The 21,145-nt window shown below is 42.4% G+C and overlaps 1 long non-coding RNA gene across 1 annotated transcript; it reads right to left on the bottom strand.

Moving 5' to 3' along the window:
* Window positions 1–1,628: 1,628 nt before the first annotated feature.
* Window positions 1,629–15,674, bottom strand: LOC307052759. Its single transcript, XR_013810874.1, has 3 exons — window positions 15,568–15,674; window positions 14,530–14,625; window positions 1,629–2,002 (listed from the first exon to the last, which is right to left on the bottom strand). It is a non-coding gene; the product is annotated as an uncharacterized lncRNA (long non-coding RNA).
* Window positions 15,675–21,145: the final 5,471 nt, after the last annotated feature.

Below are 21,145 nucleotides of genomic sequence, written 5' to 3'. Positions count from 1 at the left end.
GGTCCTTTTCTCTAAAAATGTATAATTTCTTTGACCACATCTTTTATATACTATTACAATGTCAGTTATTTTTAAAAAAGTATTAAGTTTACAGTTTAACAGGAAATCCAGTGCACACTTCCCCTCATCATCCAGATGTTTACAACAATTACATATGATATGCAGCATGCGATGCTGTAGAGAAAACAATTATTCTACAAATGCCCAAAGTCAATGTCTCCAGTCAGGAATTCTTCATTTTAGGTTATTATAAAGTGTCTGATAGGACTGAACAATTTCCACTTTTCTCATTATCTATTACATAGGTTTATCCTTGGAATTTATTATTTGATGACTAAATCACAGAACGGCTTTTCATATCCATTACATTTATTACATCACTTTCATGTATTCTGATGAGCTTTGGTTTCAGAATGTCACACATGCAAACCTACTTTCTAGGGGTTCTCTTCAATATGAATTTTATGATGATTAGTAAGAGATGACCTGTGATTGAGAAGTTTCCCACATGTATTACATTCATAGGGTTTCTCTCCAGTATGAATTCTCTGATGGGCAATACGTGATGAGCTTTGTCTAAAAGTTTTCCCACATGTATTACATTTGAAGGGTTTCTCTCCTGTATGAATCCTTCGATGCTGAATAAGAGGTGATCTTTGGCCAAAAGATATCCCACATTCTTCACATCGATATGGTTTCTCTCCTGTGTGAATTCTCTGATGATTACTAAGGGATGAGTTACACCTGAATGTTTTCCCACACTCATTACATTTATAGGGTCTTTCTCCAGTATGCATTCTCTGATGTTGAATGAGAGCTGAACTTTGTCTGAAGGCTTTCCCACACACTTTACATTTACATGGTTTCTCTCCAGTATGAATTCTTTCATGAATAATAAGTGTTGAGTGGGAACTTAAGGCTTTACCACATTCATTACAATTATAAAACTTCTCACCAGTATGAATTATTCGGTGTCTGTTAAGTCGTGAAATAGAAGTGAAACCTTTTCCACATTCATTACATCTATAAGGCTTTTCTCCAGTGTGATTTCTTTCATGTTGAATAAGAGATGCGCTCTGACTGAAGGCTCTCCCACATTCACTACATTTAAAAGGTTTCTCTCCTGTGTGTATCCTCTGATGATAACGAAGGGATGAACTAGACTTAAAGGTATTGCCACATTCATTACATAAATAGGACTTCTTTCTGGAATTCATTCTCTGACATCCAGGAAGGGATGTGTTGCAACTAGATGCCTTCCTACTTGGATTATATTTATAGAGGTTTTCTCCAGCATGGATTTTTTGATGTATAAAAAGGCCTGACCTTCTGCTGAAGGATTTACCACATTCTTTACATCTATAGGATTTCTCCACAGTGTGTGTTCTTAGGTGTTTATAAAAGGATGTACTGAGAGTGAAGGCTTTCCCACATTCTTTACATACATAGGGTTTCTCTCCAGTATGAGTTATTTGATGTTGAATAAGAGCTGAACTTTCGTTAAAGGCTTTCGAACAGTCTTTACATTTAAACAATTTCTCTCCACTATGGTTTTTCTCATGTTTACGAAGGGATGAAGTATTAATGAAGGTTTTCTCACACATACTACATTTATAACGTTTCCCGGCTGTGTTGCTTTTTTGTTGATTAAATAAATTGGAATTCTGTTTGAAGCTGTTTCCTTGTATTTCACATTTTGGTGGGGTTTTTTCTCTGGGAACCATCTGTTGCCTAACAAGGACTGACTTTGGGCTGAAGTTTTGGCCAAATTCATTATTTATATGTTTTCTTTCTACAGTGAGGATTTTTTTGTGAGCGACTGAAACTATCTGAACACTTTCTTTTTTCTTCTGCTTTTTCTCTAATCTGTCTTCATATTTGCAGGGGTTTTCTAATTTGAAGTCCCAGGGTCCATTCCTTTTGGATCTTTTCATTATCAGCTCCTGAAATGAAGAACCTTGTGTTTGAGTTGACTTTGTGGTTTTATAACTGTTCTTCCATCCTGGAAGGGAAAGAAAAAACTGAAGATGTTCCATGTGATACAGCATTTGGCTACTGAGACTAAATGTATAGACTGAATATTGATGGTATTTAAATAAGGTCTTGGTATATGGCCAAAAACAGTAAGAAGAAAAACTTAGGAGATTTAAGCGGTACAGAGAAACAATCAACAGGAGTTGAGAACAACAGGGTGGAGAAAAGATTAAACAAACCCATTTAAAGAGGGTGAGTGTAAGAGTGATCAGAAGAATTGGCTAATGGAAAATGGAGAAGAGGGATTCAAAGGGGAGGCATGAATTGGAAAAGGCAGCCTGGGATCAGAGTCCAAAGCCTATGATAGAATCCTAAATTATCTTCATGACATTTTTCTTCTTTGTGTAATCATTCCTAATCTGGAAAGTCTTCATCCCTTTTCCCTCATGCCAAATTCCTTTGTATCCTTCAGATTCAGTTCAAAAGTTAACTCTGAGTCCCTTCTTGACTGTGAGTTTCCATAGATCATTCCTGTTATTATAGGCACTCACCACAGTGTTAAAAATATATATCTATATATTCTATATATGTAATTATATTTATCTATATCTAAATATTTTTCACTTTCCTTTTCTACCCTAATGTTCTCTGCAAGCAGATTAGCATGCCCTATTAACCTACAGATCCTCCTAATGGCATCTGAATTATACACAAAATGTTTGTTTTGTTAACCTTCCTTAATAACTTATATATACCTAATTTGAACAATGTCAAATAATCTCAATTATTTATATATTAATTTCATACACACACACACACACACACACACACACACACAGAGGATTCAAGACTTGCATGAGAATTTGCCTTCCAGGACAGTACATCATACAAGCAGTGGGAGGGTTTCAGAGCCAGTTCAAACAGGAAGTAATTACTGAATTAATCTACAGAGGTGCCAACAGGTAGGCATGAAGCCAAAAGTTGCAAGATAAGAAAGCAGCCTTGCTCATTTATCAAGCAGGAGATGCTATGCAAGCAGCCCAGATAAGAGTCAAAGATCAATAAGACAGGAATAAACATAAAAAGGTAAAAAGGGCTAACATGATAAGGTGGTAAAAAACAGAATTAAATTCAATAAATTTTCAAGTTGGGTAAGGACACAATTCATTGAATATTAAATTCTGGTGGGGAATAGGTATACATATATTTTGGCATTTTCTCCTGGGCTAGAGTAACCATTTAAAGGGCTCCTTTGCAACTCACTGTATTTTGAGATTCCTATCTGACATTCACTTTCTCACCTGTTTACAGATTCTCTCTGCTTGGTGAACATAATATATTCTGCTTTTCTCTTTTCTTCTACCAGTGTTAACTTCTCAGTTTCCTTCATAGGTAACTTTCTATTTCCACTTTAAAACTGCTTTCCCTAGGGTTTGGGAATTTTTCCCCCACTCTACACACCCTCTCTGACTAATTTTATATGCACCATCTTTACTATTTTTTTTAAGGCACTGATATTTGCCAAGCCGAGCAAGTGAGAATAACACTCATTTTAAAATACATATATAGATAAGTATCAATAAATCACTCATTACATTAGGAACCACATCTTCTGGAAGAGACCATAATGTGCATTTTGTGTAATAGCTCTTTTTCACTTAGCCAATCACAAAACCTATCTGCTCTCTAACCTTTACTATTTGTTGTAACAGAAAGAGGAGTTTTTAATTTTCTGTTCAACCTTTCAATTTCCTTGTCGATCTAAGTCTTGCTTAAGTGATCCAAATTTCAATAACATTATTTGGGCACAAGTGTGGGAGGCAGTGGTAAAAATGGAGTACTTTCCCTGTGAACATGAGTCATTGGTTCTAGGTTACTACACGAGCTGGGAAGAAGATAGCAAGATTCCAAAATTTTGGATTGTAGTTTATAAGGCAAAGTTAGAGACCCTGCCTTAGGTCTGTATGTAAAGACTGCAGTTTTACAACCAACAACTTTACTAGAGCCTGAGCACTGGGCTCGGATACCTAAATGGTACTCTGTTTCTCATGCTTTACTGTTCCACCATAGACTCCTAACTAGTCTCCCCACCTCAAATCTTGCTGTCAATTCAGTCTCCACACTGTAGCCGCAGTAATCTTTCTAAAATCCACATCTTACCATGTTGCAAACTTCTGTAAGATCCTCCAACTTATCTTCAATGATTTGTATATAAGTAAGGTCCAGAGTACTTAACATGGTCAACAAGGTGTTTCATGATCTGACCTTCATTCACCTCGGTACTCATCTCCTTCCCCTGGTTTCTTGCCATGTATACGGAACGACATGCAGTTTCTGGAGCACTACATGTTTTTTTCTTATTTTGTTATCTTTGCATATGCTGGAGACATCCTTTCCATTCACAAATATTTATTAACTGCGTACTATGGACCAGGTAATGATCCACAACTGCTGAGCCTGTGCACCTGGAGCCCGTGCTCCACAACAAGGGAAGACATCACAATGAGAAGTCCACGCACCGCAACAAAGAACCCACGCTTGCTGCAACTAGAGAAAGCCCGTGCGCAGCAATGAAGACCCAACGCAGCCAAAAAAGAAAAAAAAGGTGAAGAACTGAAAAAATCACTTAGGCATTGTAATACTAGAGGGCAAGAAAAGGAAGAAAAGCAGAAGAGTATGGTGGTCCAGAAACCAATGGAAGAAAATACTCCAGTGAGGAGGCAATGATCAACTTTGTTAAACAATTTAAGAATTAAAAACTTAACCCTGATTGTGCCAAGATGGAGACTGTCTGGGATTTAATAACTGCTTTTCATGGAATAGTAAGGAAGAAAGCCCTACTGGAGTGCACAGAAGAAACAATGGGAGGTGAGAACATGGAGACATCAAGTATAGAAATGCTTTTGAAAAGTTCTGTTTAAAGGAGAATAGAGAAACAGGACATGGGGAGTTTTTATTTTTTAATGGAAGTAATTATAGCTACAAGGGTCCATACCAATACTGGGAAACTCACCTCAACTCTACTTCAAGTGCCAATGCCTTAGTCCAGAATGGGACTAATAACTTAAAACAGTCATGTTTCCCAATGAAGGGGACATGAGTCCTGGATTATGGACATCCTAACTGTTCTTTATGGTCTGCTTAAAGTTTTCTGTAGGTCTAAGATATGCCTCCTGAAGTGCAGTTCAGCTTTTGCTCTCTCCCAGAATCAAGCCTGGGCCTGAGCTAACTCATGAACAAGGTTATGACTTAGGTCAGAAGTTTAGAGAACAGGTGATTTTGCCAATGACCACCACCCTGACTAGTTCCTGTCATTAGGTCTAGTTTCTCCTCCCTTGGCGCTTACGAAACTCTGTGAGTCTCTCTTCAACCTTCTCTCCCTAGATGATTTCATCCACTCCCACACCTCCTATCTGAATGACTATCCTGAGCCTCAAAACACTTTACAGAGGTATTTCCAGCTGCCTGCTAGACTCTTCATTTGAGTATTTTTCTTCAAATTCAGCTTGTCCAAATCCGAATCCAGTGCATTCCCTTCAAACTCTTTTTGTGTTTCCAAGTTCTGAATTATATCATAACTTCTTCAGCTCCTTTGCCATGAATTCTTAGTTTCATCTCAGAAGCTTCTCTCCCCTGCATTCCAAGTCTAGTCAGTCATCAAATTCCCTTGAATCTCTTCACTAAGATGTCTCTAACAACCATCATTAATACATCCAAGTTCAGGATCTCCTTACTCAATAGTGACTATTGCTACTGACCTTCAATTTGATCCTCTGACCTGTTTCTCACCTTTCTAGTATTACTTCCCACTGAACTTAACCTTCTTACTATATAGAATTCCTCTTATTATTTCAAAAAGCATTGACTGCTCCTTATTTAATTCATTCATCAAATACTTAAAAAGCACCTACAACATGTCAGGCTCTATCTTAGGCATGTGATCCACAAGACATTCCAGATCTGGTAATGAAAAGAAACAGTTAACTTCTTTAAGGAGCTCCCAGTTTGGCATTAGAGACAAAAAAGGAGAAGTGTGGTAATTTATACAACAAAAACACAAGACAGAAATGGATGAAAATGTGAGCTCACAACAACATCCAAACTACCCTCAGATAGTAGCAGGTACAAGCTGGGAAGGCGTACTAGTGGTGGCCAGAATTTGGGGGAAGAAATGTCTAAAATGGGATTTTAAAGGATTAGCCATAGATTAGATGGAGGGATAGTGTGAGGGCTAAAGGCAGCATCAAAATCTTTGAACCCAAGCCAACTTTCCAGACCTATATCCTTCCCACCTTATCCTACAGGTGGTCAGATTCAAAATTATTCCTATAAAAATGTCACATGCATTTGCAGTCTCATAAGGTTTTCTAGAGTCAGAGAATTGAGGGAGCTATATGCCGAGAATTACACACAACACCACGATGGGGGCAGAACTACACATCTGTAAATGTATTCCAGAATGCCTGTGTTGGTGAAAAAGAGAAATGCTGTTTTAGAAATTCTGTTGTTGGTAATTCTGATTTTTAAAGCTTTTTATTATGGAAGATGTTCAGCATGTACAAAAGTAGAGTGAATTGTACAATGAATTGCCAAGCCAGCATCAACAATCACTAATGCTGTTTCATCTATTACCTTATTATGGGTTGAATTGCATCACCCAAAAAAGATATGTTGAAGTCCTAATTTCCAATAACTCAGAATATAACCTTATTTGGTAAGGTTAAGTAACTTTGCAGATTCAATCAAGTTGAGATGAGGTGATTAGGGTAGGTTCTAATATGACTGGTGTCTTTATAAAAGGGAAATTTGGACACAGGCAAGCACAGAAAAACCATGTCAAGATACCCCAGGGGAACACCAAGTGACAAGAGAAGCAGAGACTGGAGTGATGCAGCTGCAAGCCAAGGAACAAGGACCACTGGCCACATCCAGAAGGTAGGGAGAGGCAAGCAAGTATGCTACCTGGAGTTTCAGAGGGAGCATGGTCCCACAAAACTGTGAGACAATACATTTATGTTGTTTAAAGCCACACAGTTTGTGGCACTTTGTTGGAGCAGGCTGAGAAAATTAATACAACTTCCTTACGTCTCTTTCATTAGCATATGCTAAAGTACGCTAATTCTGTATTATATCATTTCATCAATAATACGTCAGAACACATTTCCCAAAGATAAGAACTCTATTTGTAAACATAACCACATATTTTTATTATAACCACCAAAATCAACATTATTGTTTGAAGTTATTTTTGCCTGTAAGGTATTAATTGCATGTTCTTCACCCAATTCCAATGTGGTGGTGGGGGGGCGGTTTCCACATCAATAATAAGCAATTCTTGGATACCAACTGGGTGTCCTCAATTCAGCTCAACTCTGACATTATCTACCTGGAGATAGCATCATATCCCACAGGTTAAGGGTTCAGTCCTACAAGACTGCACCCTGCCTCCCTCAGACACCAGTTACAAACCCAGGTTATCATCTGTACTTCTGACCAACTGGCTATAAATCAGAGGTTCCCACGACCCCCTCCTTAGGTTTGGTTAATTTGCTACAGTGGCTCATGGAACTCAGAGAAACATTCTGCTTACTAGATCACCAGTTAATTATAAGAGGATATAACTTGGGAACAGCCAGATGGAAGAGATGCACAGGTCAATGTATGGGGAAAGGGCATGGAATTTCTAAGCCCTCTCTAAGTACACCACTCTCCCCAGATCTCCACATATTCACCAACCCAGAAGCTTTCTGAATCTGTCCTTTTGGGTTTTTATGGAGGCGCCATTATACAGGCATGATTGATTAAATCATTGGCCACTGGCAACTAATTCAACCTCCAGTACCCCTCCCCTCCCTGGAGGTCAAGTTTCAAACCTCTCATCACATGATTGGTCCTGGCAACCAGGCCCCATCCTAAGATAGGGTCCAAAAGAAACCTCATTAACATAACAAAGACACCTTTGTGGCTCTCATCACCTAGGAATTCCCAGGGTTTTAGGAGCTCTGTACCAAATATATATTTCTTATTATAAACCATAATATTTATATAAATCACTAAGGATCTTTATTCAAGCTGCTGTGATTTAAAAGCATTTGAGATAATTTTTCTCTGTGACTAAGCCAACAACCTGAAACACAATTAGGGTCATTTGTTTCATTTTGCTTTCAATATTTATGGAACACTTTTTCATTTTTGTTTAATCTTGTTTTATAATTTATAATTTTTTTTTTTTTTTTGCGGTAGTTGGGCCTCTCACTGTTTTGGCCTCTCCCGCTGTGGAGCACAGGCTCTGGACACGCAGGCTCAGTGGCCATGGCTCACGGCCCAGCCGCTCTGTGGCATGTGGTATCTTCCCGGACCGGGGCACGAACCCCTGCATCGGCAGGCGGACTCTCAACCACTGCACCACCAGGGAAGCCCTATAAAACATTTTTATGGTTCCAAAGTCAACATTCTAAAAACAAGGTACCTTAAAAAAATTCTACATTCTATCCTTGTTCTCTCAATCCTTTTTCTTTTTCTTCCTTCACCTTATAGGTAACCATTTTTATAGATCTGCTTTTATCCTTTTTCTTTGGCTTCTCTATTTTTTTTTAATATAAGCAAATATACACTTTTTCTTTTTTGGTATCTCCTCCTTCCTTTGATAAAACTCCTACTCTCACTGTTCTGTTCTGCACTTTCCCCTACTTAGTAATATTATCACCCCACAGTGGAATTTACAGAATTCTTCCTCATTCTTATTTACAGTGAGAATTCCACCATGAGAATGTCCCTCAGCTTATTCAACCAGATTCCTTTGATGGACAGTTGGATTAACTCTAACTGTAATACACCAGGACATCATATGGGTACACGATAAAGGTACAGCTTTAAACCAATATCCATATTGCTAATTAGAAACCACAGCATTTATAACATTCTAGCCCAAACTGGACCCAATGGGGTAACATTATCCAAAGCCACATACAACCAAAATCACCTCTTCTGCCAGCCAAGAAGAGAGCTAGCTGAAGGCCGTAGAACTACTCCTTAGAATGAGGAAGCTCTTTATGTACTGACATGGAAAGAGTTTCAATATATATCAAGAGAAAGGGGCAGAATAATGTGTGCTGTATAATATAATTTGAGTGGACAGAGAAAAACAAGAAATATTTGTTTATATTTGCATAGAAGAGCTCTCCAGCTACTGCCTCCTTGTTACATCTCACCTTGTCATATCCCACACATATTTATCTCCTCCTGCTCACTCACCCCTCATGGGCTCCATTCTGGCTTCTGTCCTTACCACTACTCTAAGGCAACCATGACCTTCATGTGACAAAGGCAAGATGCTCTCTTCAGTCCCCACCTAACTTACCTCTCAGCAGCATCTGATAGTGACCCCTCATTTTCCTTCAGATGCTCACTACCTAAGCTACAGTGACCCTGAACTTGCCTCCAAATTCTTCTCATGTTCCACCAGCTTCAATCTCCTTTGTGTGCTGATTTTCCTCTACCTGATCTTTAATCCTTGGAGTTCCGTAGGTTTGAGTGCTAGGCCCCTGATTCTTTTCACTCTGTACCCTTTCCTCAGGCCAGCTTCATCTATAAACATACTCTAGGCAAGACTTCTCTACTCTCCATACCTAATTATACAAAACCCAGCTCAAAACAGCAACTTGAGTGTCTCAAAGACAGCTCAACTGAATTTATGATTATTTCCTCCCCCCAAACTGTATAACCTGTTTGTCTCTGTAATTGGCACCAGTTCTGAATCAAAACTTTAAAAGGTATCCTTCACACCTCTCCCTCCGCTAATCAATTACCAAGACTTGTTTATTCTGCCATCTAAATATGTCTCAAGTTCATCTACTTTTCCCTACCTCTACTGATACCATCCTTTATGAGACTTGACTTCAATGACACGAGACTCCCGAGTTTCCTTCTATAGTACACCTTACCCTTGTCTTCCCTATGGGTTCATTTCTCTCTGCCTAGCCATGAAATGCCACAGTTCCTCAAGATTGAGTCCTAGGCTCTTTCTTGCTCTTGCTGTACTCTGAATCCACTCCAAAGGCTAACTCAAACTCAACCACTGTTTCAATTATCTTTAGTGACAGGGTCTCCCAAATTTACATTTAATGCCCAGGGTATACTATAAGGGGTGGAACTCCAAATCAAACAGGCTATTTGACATCTCCACTTGAATAACTGGGTCAACCAAAGACAACTGAATTCATCCAAAACCATATTTATACCATCCCCCAAATCTGATCTCCTAGCACCACTATCTCAGTGAATGATATCACTGTCCATCCCAGAACAAACCACAAACCAAGCACGCATCCTTGACAACTCCATCTCCTCTATCTTCCATATCTAAACCATCTCCAAGTCCTGTTGCTTTTATCTGCCAAATATCTCTGCAACTGGTTCCCTTTTTTCTGTCGCCATCACGACTACCTAAACAAGTCATTCATACATTCACTAACTGGAAGCTGACTCTGACCAGACACTATTTTAGGTACTGGGGACATGGGAACAAATGAAACAGACAACCCAGCATGAGGGAATTTACAATCCAGAGGAAGAGCTGATAATAAATAAATATGTACTATTTTGCAGTAATAAGTACTCTGAGAGAAAATGAAGCATGGTGAGGGGATAAAGAATATGGAGGACAAAGGACCTGTGTCCTGTGGAGGACAAAGAACAAAGGATGAGCTGTGTCTAACTGACAAAGTGCCATCTGAGCAGAAACCTGTATAGTGTGAGGAAGTGAGTCAAGTGGGCTCCTGGCCATCAGGAAGAAGAATGGTCCAGAAGAGGAAAAAGCAAGTGCAGAGGCCCTGAGGTGGGAGCCTGCTTGGCCTTCCTGATGAACTACAAGGAGGCCAGGGTGATTAGAGTTCTCCAATGAAGGGCAGAGAGGAAGGAGGTGAAGGCGAAGAGGTAGCTGGGGCCAGACAACAAAGGCCTCTGAGGGCCACGCTGGGGGCTTTGGATTGTGTTTTATGTGATAGAAGCCACTAGAGGCTTTGAGCATGCGAGTGAGATGACCTGATCTATCTTTTAAATAGACCATTCTGGCAGCTACAAGGAGAGTAGATGTTGGTGGCAGGAGAGGAGCGCAGGGGATGAGAGCAAGACTAAATCAAACATAGTAAACAGGGCTACAGAGCATTTGGGCTCAACTTTCACCTTGTAAGAAATTCACTCCTTAAAATCACTGCATGTTATTTCATTAGGCTGCCGCTATAACCCCTACAGCACCTTTCTGCAAATTAGAAAAAGACCCCTACTCTCTGTGCAGATGAAGCCCCAGCAAGTCTTGGTGAGTGGAAGGCAGTCCACAAGCAACCCCTTAGCTGACCACCCTTCCAGGTTCAGTCTGCCTTGAATTCTTGCATAAATATAACAAAGGAAGAGAAAAAGACAAAGAAAGAAAAACACCTTTTCATTGGAGGTAACTGTTTACCTAGATCATCCCTGGATTTTAAATTTTTTGAATAAAAGAATATTTTCATGTTAGGTGTAAATCAAACTCATGAGACGTTCAAGTTGATTTAATCACATTATTCTTATTTTATATATATATATATAACTTATATACATAATATGCCAGAATAGTGATTAGACTTTGGACTCATTTCTTAAGTAAGAGACTCAGATGAGACGTGTACCCTTTGAGCCATTTCCTCCCATCTCTCAACATGAAACATACTGATCCAGGGATGACAGTTTGTTTTCCCTTTTTGTCTTGTTTTTCCTATTTGTGAGGAGTTTTGAAGTGAAAATTATATTTTAAAAACACACTTGGAGGCAATTAGAGGTTCTAGGAGTCCTACCCTGGAAGCATAAGCTTTTCTGTCACCAGCTGTTCAAAGGGTTGGTTTTTAGTTTTGGTCTAGAGTTAATGATCAAGGTACTTCCAAGAACATCCAGGTCCCTCACCTAAGCTCACAGGGGAGTGAGCTCCCCTTGGAAGGGAAACTGTTCCAAGGGCACTTTAGTCCAGGCAAATGGGAGACTCGCCAGGGGTGCAGGAGAGACACAACCACACGCCAGCACTCCCAGGACGCCCCATCAGACTGTCTCCTTTGACCAAAGAGAGGAGGTTCATCCCATCAAGAGAAATGCACACACTGCTTGGCTCTGATGGCCTTACTTCCTCCAGACACCCACTCAGAGTTTTCCTTTGGGGGCAGTTTCCCAAACCTGAGAAGGACTTGACATCACCACTAGGTGTCTTCAGGGTCTCTCTGGACAGCTTTCGACTCCAGTCATACTTTCTATTCAGTTTAATCCAACTAACACTTCACTCAGGAAGGGGGACTCCTCATGGATCAGAGGCTCCCGAGGCGAATGGAAAGGGAACAATTCTTCCGTCTCTTCCTTTGATCTTCCACGCCATGCTCAGTCCACACCTGACGCCCCTCCTAAACTCTCCACTGGTTTCCTGCTGCCTGCGTTCTCTGTTTACTTTGTGGTGGTCTCTAGCAGTTCCCACAAAATTAGAATATTTCTCCCAAGTGACAGTTAAAAGATATAAGGAGAGATAAGTGTGGTTCCCACCTCAAAAGATCTCACATTATATGGGGAAGAATGAGCTCTACTAAAGGTGTGGGCGCTTTAGGGATCGAGACAGCCTGTCCCACAGCCCTTCTGCTGGGCCCGCATTGTGAGGGGTCATCACTGACTCATCTGGACCCGACGGCAACCTCAGACAAGTCCTACTACGTCCATGCCAGGTGGCTCCACATTGGTTGCGGGCTGATCCTTGCAGAATATAAACCTGGGCTCGTGGCCAGGGTACTTCAACTCCTCAGAGGCTGTGCCTGGCTCTCAGGTCCCGGCCCCCTCTCCCTGCTCCCGTCTCCACACGCCGGCTTCCTTTGTCTGGACTCTCGGACATGCTCTTCCTGTGCCTGAATGCTTCTCACAATGTGGGATCCGGCCCTTCCTCGGGAAGCCTTGCCCACAGCACCCCTCCTGTTCCACGTTCTCACAGCACCTGCGGCTCTTCCCCCGAGGTCCTCACCGGAGGCTGTCATTCCACAGCCCTCTGTGCGATTAGCCTCCCCCTCCACTGAGCTCCGCCAGGGCAGGACCTGCATCCTTCTGTCCGAGGTTGCACTGCTGTTTATCATGGGACAGGAAAGCAGTGAGCGAGGCTTAGAACCTGGCTCCCCCAGAGCCCTGGCCTCCCCAAGTCAACAGCTCTCAGTCCTCAACTTCCATGACAGCCGAATCTGCCAGTTTTCTCCTCTGGTGACTTCTTCTCAGGCTCAGCCACAGATTCTTCCTTCTTAACCCACCTCATAAACACTGAGGTTTCCTGGGACTCTGTCCTCTCCTCCGTTCCCTCATCTGCTCAGCTCAAGGCTTCAAATGCCACCTTTGCACTGATGGCTCCCTGACCTCCCTGTTGAGTTCTGACCCTGTTTACCTTCTACAGCTGTCCACTGGTGACCTCTACCCATATTTCACTAACATTTCAAATGAAACCCATCCCACACCGAACCTGTCCTATACCCTTAATGAAGGGACCTCTCCTCTTTCCTGAACTCACTGCACATGCCTTCCTCCAGGTAATGTCTTGCCTACATTAGGCAATAATCTCCAGAAGGTTCCCACCTCTAGTTTTTCCTCACTTCAAATCTAGGACCAACAGTGTTTCCAAAGTAACCATTCTTATTTAATTGAAACTGTGTAATAAGGACTCATGAATATATTCTCTGTGAAAATTTTAATAACATTGTATGTAACTAAAGTCCCCTTTCATCAATGCCCATTCTCAGTCCCAATCCAAATGTAACTAGTTACCAGCTTAGGTGTCCCCCGACCTTTCTCTCGGCACTTACACGCACATAATGCATATAGACAAACACCCACGTAATTTTCTTTACACATAAATGGCGATATGTCATAATAATGCACCGTAACTTGCTTTAGTCCTTCACGTAGCTTGGAGCTCTGCCCACACCAGTGCTGCTGCTTTCTGACTGTGGTGCTGTGTGCCAGTGTAGGGACCCACCTCAGCTTCTTTAGCCTTTACTGAAGGACGTTTAAACTATCTCAGACTCAGACTATTTTTTCTAAAATATCAACAACCATACAACTCTTCTGCTTGAAACTCTTGAATTATTTCCAGTCATCCATGGACAGTTCCCATCCCTAAGAACTGTACCAAAGCACTTCATAGTGTGGCCCCCACCTGGCTCTCTAATCTCATTTCCTTCCTCATCTCTTTCTTTTCCCATATACCCTGAGCTTCAGTCTGAATGAATTATCTGCAGTTCCTTAAATGCACTAAGTTTGCTGAATGAATGCATGACAATGTAGCCCACCTCTGAAACAACAGGAAATCACAAGAGAAAAGATCCTGAGAGATTCACTTGTGCAGTAATTATCAGAGAAGAAGAGGAAGCTTGTGACTTGGGGCCTTAGCATCCCTTCTCCAAAACTTCTTGAGGACTGAGAACCTGCAGAAAATTCCCTGACCAACATCTCTGAGTTGCACATGCACTCATTTACCAGACTGCTGCCTGCAGAGATTCCCCACCCACTCACCTAGAGAGGAGCCTCCAGGGCTTTCTTTCTCTACCTTCCAGGGATCTTCTCCTTGCTGCAACAGGGAGATCACCTCGGGTTTGGAAAATGGGAGTCCTGCTCATAGACCAAAAAGAAGAAAAAAAAAGAAAAGAAAAAGAAAAAAAAGACTTGATTTTGCCTTGACACAAAGAGGTATCTGAGATCTGAGCAGAAAACTCAAAGGATGATACAGAGAACTTCTGTGGGATGCTCCAGTTGTGCCCCCACAATGTGAGGGGTGTGTTAGGGTAAAAGCAAGGGGCAATGTAACATTTAGTTGTATGTTAGTGAAGTATGATAAACATGCAGACTTGATTAACAGGGTGCTAATAGCTTTCTATGCAAGAGGGAATATGTATATACTGTTAAATGTATGTTAAATGTACAGATTAAATTAATATTTGTAACAGGGATCTGTGGAAAGGATTATGTACCAAGTAGCTTGTTTAAAATGAGAAAACACTATCTGACTCCCTTTGAAAGATGGCAGCAGTCAGCAAACTATGGGTCATAGGCCAAATCTAGGCCACTGTCTGTTTATGCATGGCCCTTGAGCAAAGAATGGTTCAAAAAAAAAAAAGAAAAGGAATATGTTACAGAGACTATATGTGGCCCACAAAGCTGAAAATATTTACTCCCTGGCCCTTTACAGAAAAAGTTTGCTGACCCCTGTAAAAGAGAATTGAAAAAAGCCAGTGTTGGGTCAAAGAAAAAGGTTGAGGGATGCTCTCTGTTAAGAGATGAGCAAACACATCATAGTTCAATCATAGTGGGAAAATGTTGCCTGCAGTAAGGGAATTTCTAATGTGCAGCTCTGTAGATTGTCCCATCCATGGGGCAATTCCATACCTACGAGGGAGAAAAAGGTTTTCAGGTTTATTTATGGAGATCCAGTTTGCACAGTGCTAAGGCAAAACTCAGCTAAAGTTTTTAATGACCCAGGGCTTTTATCCAGGAAATCAGATGCTGAGGTATCCCAATTTCTGAATTCTGTATCTACAGGGGAGATTTCCTTACCCAATGAGACAAGGTTACTATAGTTCTCCAGCATCACATCTTGGTACAAGTTTCTCTGAGAAGGAGCCAGCTTTCTCCACTCATCCCGCGTAAAGAACACAGCCACATCTTCAAACGTCACTGACACCTGTAGAGACAAGCATCCCAGCTCACCCAGGACCACCCATCACACAGGGTGAAAAAGGCGGCAGTGGGGAGTAGACGGGCTACCATGAAATGCTTCTATATTATTCTAGGTTCTGAAGGTTCCAGGTCATTTGTTTAATGAACAACTGACCAATGACAAATATATACTGAGTAGCATGAAGTATGAACCAGGCCCCGAGTTAACTGCTACAAGAGATGTGTGGAGGTATTAAGGCCATTAGTGGGAGTGTTAATTAGAATAATCTTCCTGTTGGCAATTTGGTAACATACATTAGAAGCTTTAAAATGTGCATACTCTTTAACTCTCCAATTACTATATTTGTTTGATAATGAACACTGAACAAAAATGCACATGCAAGGACATTTATCATGGTGTTAGTAACAGCAAAGAAATGGAAACAACCTCAATAATCACCGAGGGAGCTAGTTTAAATAACTGAAGGCACTCTGTGCTCCCTAAAGCTTGAGGACAGTAATAATGGAAATTAAAATAGCTATAATTTATTGAATGCTTTTTTCAGGCTAAGTACTATTCTTAGGGCTTTATATTAACCTTTAGTGTATATCTTTATTTTATCTTCACAACAACCCTATGAAGAAGGTACTATTATTGTGTCCATTTTACACAAGAGAAAACAAAGAGAAATTTATCCAAGTCACACAGCTGGTATGAAGGAAAAACTCACTCCTCCTGCATGTCTCCTCTACTCTCAATACAACACTATTTCACTTCTGACACCAGATGTGGGGGGTTTTCCACACACCAAGCACTTGTGGGACACCAGCTGGGTGTCCTACAATTAAACTCAATTCTGACACCTGAAGATAGTGTCAGATTCCCACAAGACTGGCCCCCTTTCAATGTCAATCACAAGTCCAGGTTGTTACCTGTGCTGCTGACTGACTGGCTATAAGTTGGAGGTTTCTACAACGCTCTCCTCAGGTTTGATTAATTTGCCAGAATGGCTCACAGAACTCAGGAAAACATTTACTTACTAGATTACTGGTTTATTATAAAAGAAGATATAGGAACTGGCAGGTGAAAGAGCGGCATAGGGAAGGGGTGCACAGCTTCCATGCTCTCTCGGGATTCACCATTCTCTCTGACTCTCTACATGTTCACCAACCTGGAAGAACTCTGAACCCTTCTGGGTTTTTATGGAGGTTCATTACATAGGCATGATTGATTAAATCACTGACCATTGGCGACTGATTCAATTTTCATCTCCTAGGGTGGTGACAGATGGATAAGAGGGGTTATTGGGGGGCAGGACTGAAAATTCCAACACTTTAATCAAGGTTGGTTCCCCTGGCAATTAGCCCGCATCCTTAGGTGGGGTACAAAAGTAACCTCATTAACATAAACTCTGGTGTGGATACAAAACACACCCATTGTACCTTCATTGCTCTGAAGTAATTTCAGGGATAAAAAGCATATATTACTAACCACTTAGGAAATCACAAGGGTTTTGGAAATTATGTGCCAGGAACAGGGACAAAGACCAAATATATATTTCGTATTATAAATCACAATATCACAGCTGGTCAGTCGTAGAGGTAGAATTCCAATCCAAGGAACTGCCTCTCAACGCCTATCTCATAGGGTTAAGTAATAAATGATAATCCATACGATGGAGGTAAAGAGTAGTGATGGTAGCACAACACTGGGAACGTACTTAATGCCAATATACTCAAAAATGATTAAAGTGGTAAATTTAATCTTATGTATATTTTATCAAAATAAAAAGCTAAAATGATAAAAATATACATACATACATATGTACACATGTACATAAATAAATAATAAATAAAGGTACACAGAAAATTATTCTGAGGGCTGCATACCAAAGGTATGACCATGATTATCTCAAGATGTTGGGGTAAGAGTGATTTTACTTTTTTATTCTCTGAGATTTTTATCATTAACATGCAGTGCATGTATAATAAGATAATTTATTGGCACATGGCAGGGAATACAAGAAATGATCTTTGCCCTCAAAACAATTTACAATCCAACTGGCAGACAAGAAAAACGCATGAAACAATTTGAACAAGAAAAGTGTCGCTGGACAGGACCATATACTATTTCCTAGTTCAATCCTCATTTTAGAGATGAGAAACACAAGGTCCAGGGCAGTTAAGACACCAGGTCACATACTTTATCAATGGCAGAGACAAGACGATAACTGAAGTTTTCTTTTAACCCAGAACTTGGTGGGTATATTCTCTCTCTGGTCTTAAACGTCCTGTCACTGAGTTTTACACACAAGTCCACATAGTACTGACATATCGGCAGCAGGTGAGGTTAGGGAGAAATGTCACATAGGACACACAAGCAGGGATGGAGAAGATTCTGGGTAAGAGAGCAGCCTGGCTCTGTTGGAATGGAATGGGAAGGGCTTAGAAAAAAGTAGCCCAAATATGCAGAGGCAGGCCCTAGCCACAGTCTCAGAAGATCAACCACTACCACATTTCATGGGTCCAAAAGATACACAACATCACATTGCAGAGAACTCTGGTCATTTGGGAGCCAGGCCTGCCCTGCTTTCTGAAAGATGTACCAGAGGAAAGACTGGATGATAACTAACATGAACTTAGAGGCCAGACATACCTGGGTTTGATTTCAGGTTACCTGACTTCGTTGAGCCTTAGTTTCAAGTGTAAAATGGGGGTAATAACTTCTGCTTCGCTATGAGAGTGAGAACAAAGGTGAAGCCCTCAGGATATTCCCCAGCAACGTTAACTACTATTGTTAGATGAGGATGAGTAAAGGAAGGACACTGTATAGTCATTTCTATCTACCAACAGTAGATAGATAGACATCATGAACTAGAATAATATCGTTTAGCTACCACAACCACCACATATTGAACATCTACTATGTGCCCGGCCCTGATAAGAACGCTTTCCATGCACTAACTCCCAGGATCCTCTCATCTACCCTTTGAGGTAGGCCCAGTTGTTGTATTCATGTTACAGGTGAAGAAACTGAGGCACAGAGAGGTAAGAAACTGAGGCACAGAGAGGTGGAGTTTTTTGCCCAAGACCCATTAACAGCAACAGAGGAGATGGGCACAAACCTGGCCATCTGGCTCAAAAGCCCCACTGAGGAATCACCGTATACACTGCCTCTCCACTACCAACATCCCATGATATCCCATACACTGCTGCTTCCTGAGGAGTCTTCTCTCTGCTCTTGGAGTCAAGAGACCTCTCCATCTATGTCCCCACCAGCATGGCTATCCTTTGTTCACACAGTGGCTCACCTGGATGGGGTCCCACCTTCATTCTCACAACATAAAGATGAAAATGGCAGGTCAACATCAGTTTTCAAGAGAGTGACAGAAGCAAGGCACATGATCCAGAAAGTTAAGATGGAGAAAAACTAAAAACTATGGACTGGGAAAAGCCTGGCGAAGGTATCATGAGGATTTCTCAGGGGCGGAAAGAAAAAGAAAAGCATTCTGGCCAAGGGTAGGGAGGGGGACACGACTGAGCAAAGGAGACAGGCCAGAAAGGAACTCTGCCAAGTGCGCATGTTTGTTTGTTCTGACCCCAAGTGGTATAAGACATGTGGCATCTTACCTATCAATTCACTAACCATACAGTGAATTGAGATTAATGAATAAAAGAGTGTCTATTAGAAAAAAAAAGAGAAACACAGGCCATGGATTGGGGGGTTGGAGGCAAGCATTCCCTATGCAATCCACCATCCACCAGGGTGGACCAACTCTTCCAAGGCAGAAGGACATGGGCTCCAAATCCTGGTGAAGACTGTATTGGGGAGAAAACTTCAGTTTAAGGGTAAAATAACAAAAAAAAACCCATCTATCTCTAAGACCTGAGATGGCAATGAACTCATCTGAGACCTTGCTTCCCTCTGTTCAGTAGCCATGTCCTCTTTCTCGGCAGTTTCACCTTAGGATGGGAGAAGTCTCCAGAAGCCAGATCTGAGAGAAGAAAAAGGGAACCAGGAGGAAGCCCCTTCTGCTTTCCACCCCTCAGAATCAGCAGCTCTGAAACCTTTATACCACTTGAAAATGATGCCAAGTGCCCCCAGAGAAGGAAGTCAGAAGGAACGAGGGCTAGACAGGACCAGAGAGAAGGGCTGGGTCATCCTGGTCCAGGCCCAGCTCTTTCCCTGGCTCAGAGGAAAAGGTCCTAGGACTCTATCAGCAGTAGCAGCAACTCCCTGAGCCTCGCCGCGTGCCAGGCACTACCTATCAATACATCATCGAGTCCCACAGCACAGCTGGCACTGTCAGCACCCCATTTTATACATCAGGAAACTGAGGGCAGAGTGGGAGCAACTTGTCCCAGTCCACACAGCCAGGGAGGGTAGCACCAGGTTTCCAAGCACCGTGGGCTCCAGAGCACCTGCTCTAACCTCCCTGCGTGCATGTGACAACTTTTCTCCACCTCAAGCATTCCCACCCAATTCCTACCCCTCCTGTCAAGGAAACAATTTCCAGATTTCTAGAGAAAGCTGCTTCGGAAAGGGAAAACATCAGCTCTCCTATGGCGGGGAGGGGCTGCTGTCTTGAGGAAAGGGCACATTAAACCAAAGACCTGGGTCCAGTCCTGGCTCTGCCACTGGGGGAAGCCGGTGACTCACTTCTCGCGTAAAACAAGCCTGTCACTCGGGAGTGCAGGGGTGATGGTAAGGGGAGGAAATAATTTTCTCACGTTCACTGCCAGCCCAAAACAAATTCAAATGCCAGCAGGCGCTGAGCAGGTAGCGCGCTGGCAACTGGTCGGGAAGAAGCAGGAGGGTGGCTGGGTCCAGCCAATGGGGACGAAGTGTCCGACCTGTCTCGTTCAGGGGCACGTCAGTGGGACGGCTGGGGGCGGCAGGCGAACAGAGCCAGGGGTGCCCGGCTCTCGGCCCGCCGGCGCCCACAAAGACCCGGCTCGCGTCTCTTGGGCCTGTGCCCCATGCCCCGGCGACGCATCCTCCCGAAGCCCGGTCCTCCCTCCCGCATCCTGCCTACCCACCGCCGCTCACCTCGCCCAGGCATCGGGGGTTCCGCGGGCCGCAGGCTGGAGGCTCCGGAACTGCCACGGCCGGACAGAAGCTTCCGCTGGGGACTCCACGCGGTGCCGCCTCGGCGGACCTCTGGCGGGTAATCAGCTCACGCCAACGGCAAACGCCCGACGCCCGACGCCCCACGTAGGTCCGGGAGGGGTGGGGCAGGGACAGTCGCGAGCCCCTCTGGGAAATGTAGTCCATGCGAGAGCAAAAGATTCTGGGAAATGTAGTTCTTCGAGCTTGTCTGCGAGGAGAGCCCTGGCTGAGCCTATCACTTGTCCAGACCCCATTCTGGGTTCGTGGTCGAGCTCCTTGGGCTGCTGGCTCCTGGGTTCCCGGTTCTTCCAGGAGGAAACCGAGGTTCCTACAGGGCAGTGACTTGTAGCTCTGCATCTGTGTAAA

Source organism: Hyperoodon ampullatus, assembly GCF_949752795.1.
Source record: "Hyperoodon ampullatus genome assembly, chromosome: 4".
NCBI classification, from domain to species: domain Eukaryota; kingdom Metazoa; phylum Chordata; class Mammalia; order Artiodactyla; family Ziphiidae; genus Hyperoodon; species Hyperoodon ampullatus.
This window is presented reverse-complemented; position numbering and strand designations above follow the sequence as displayed.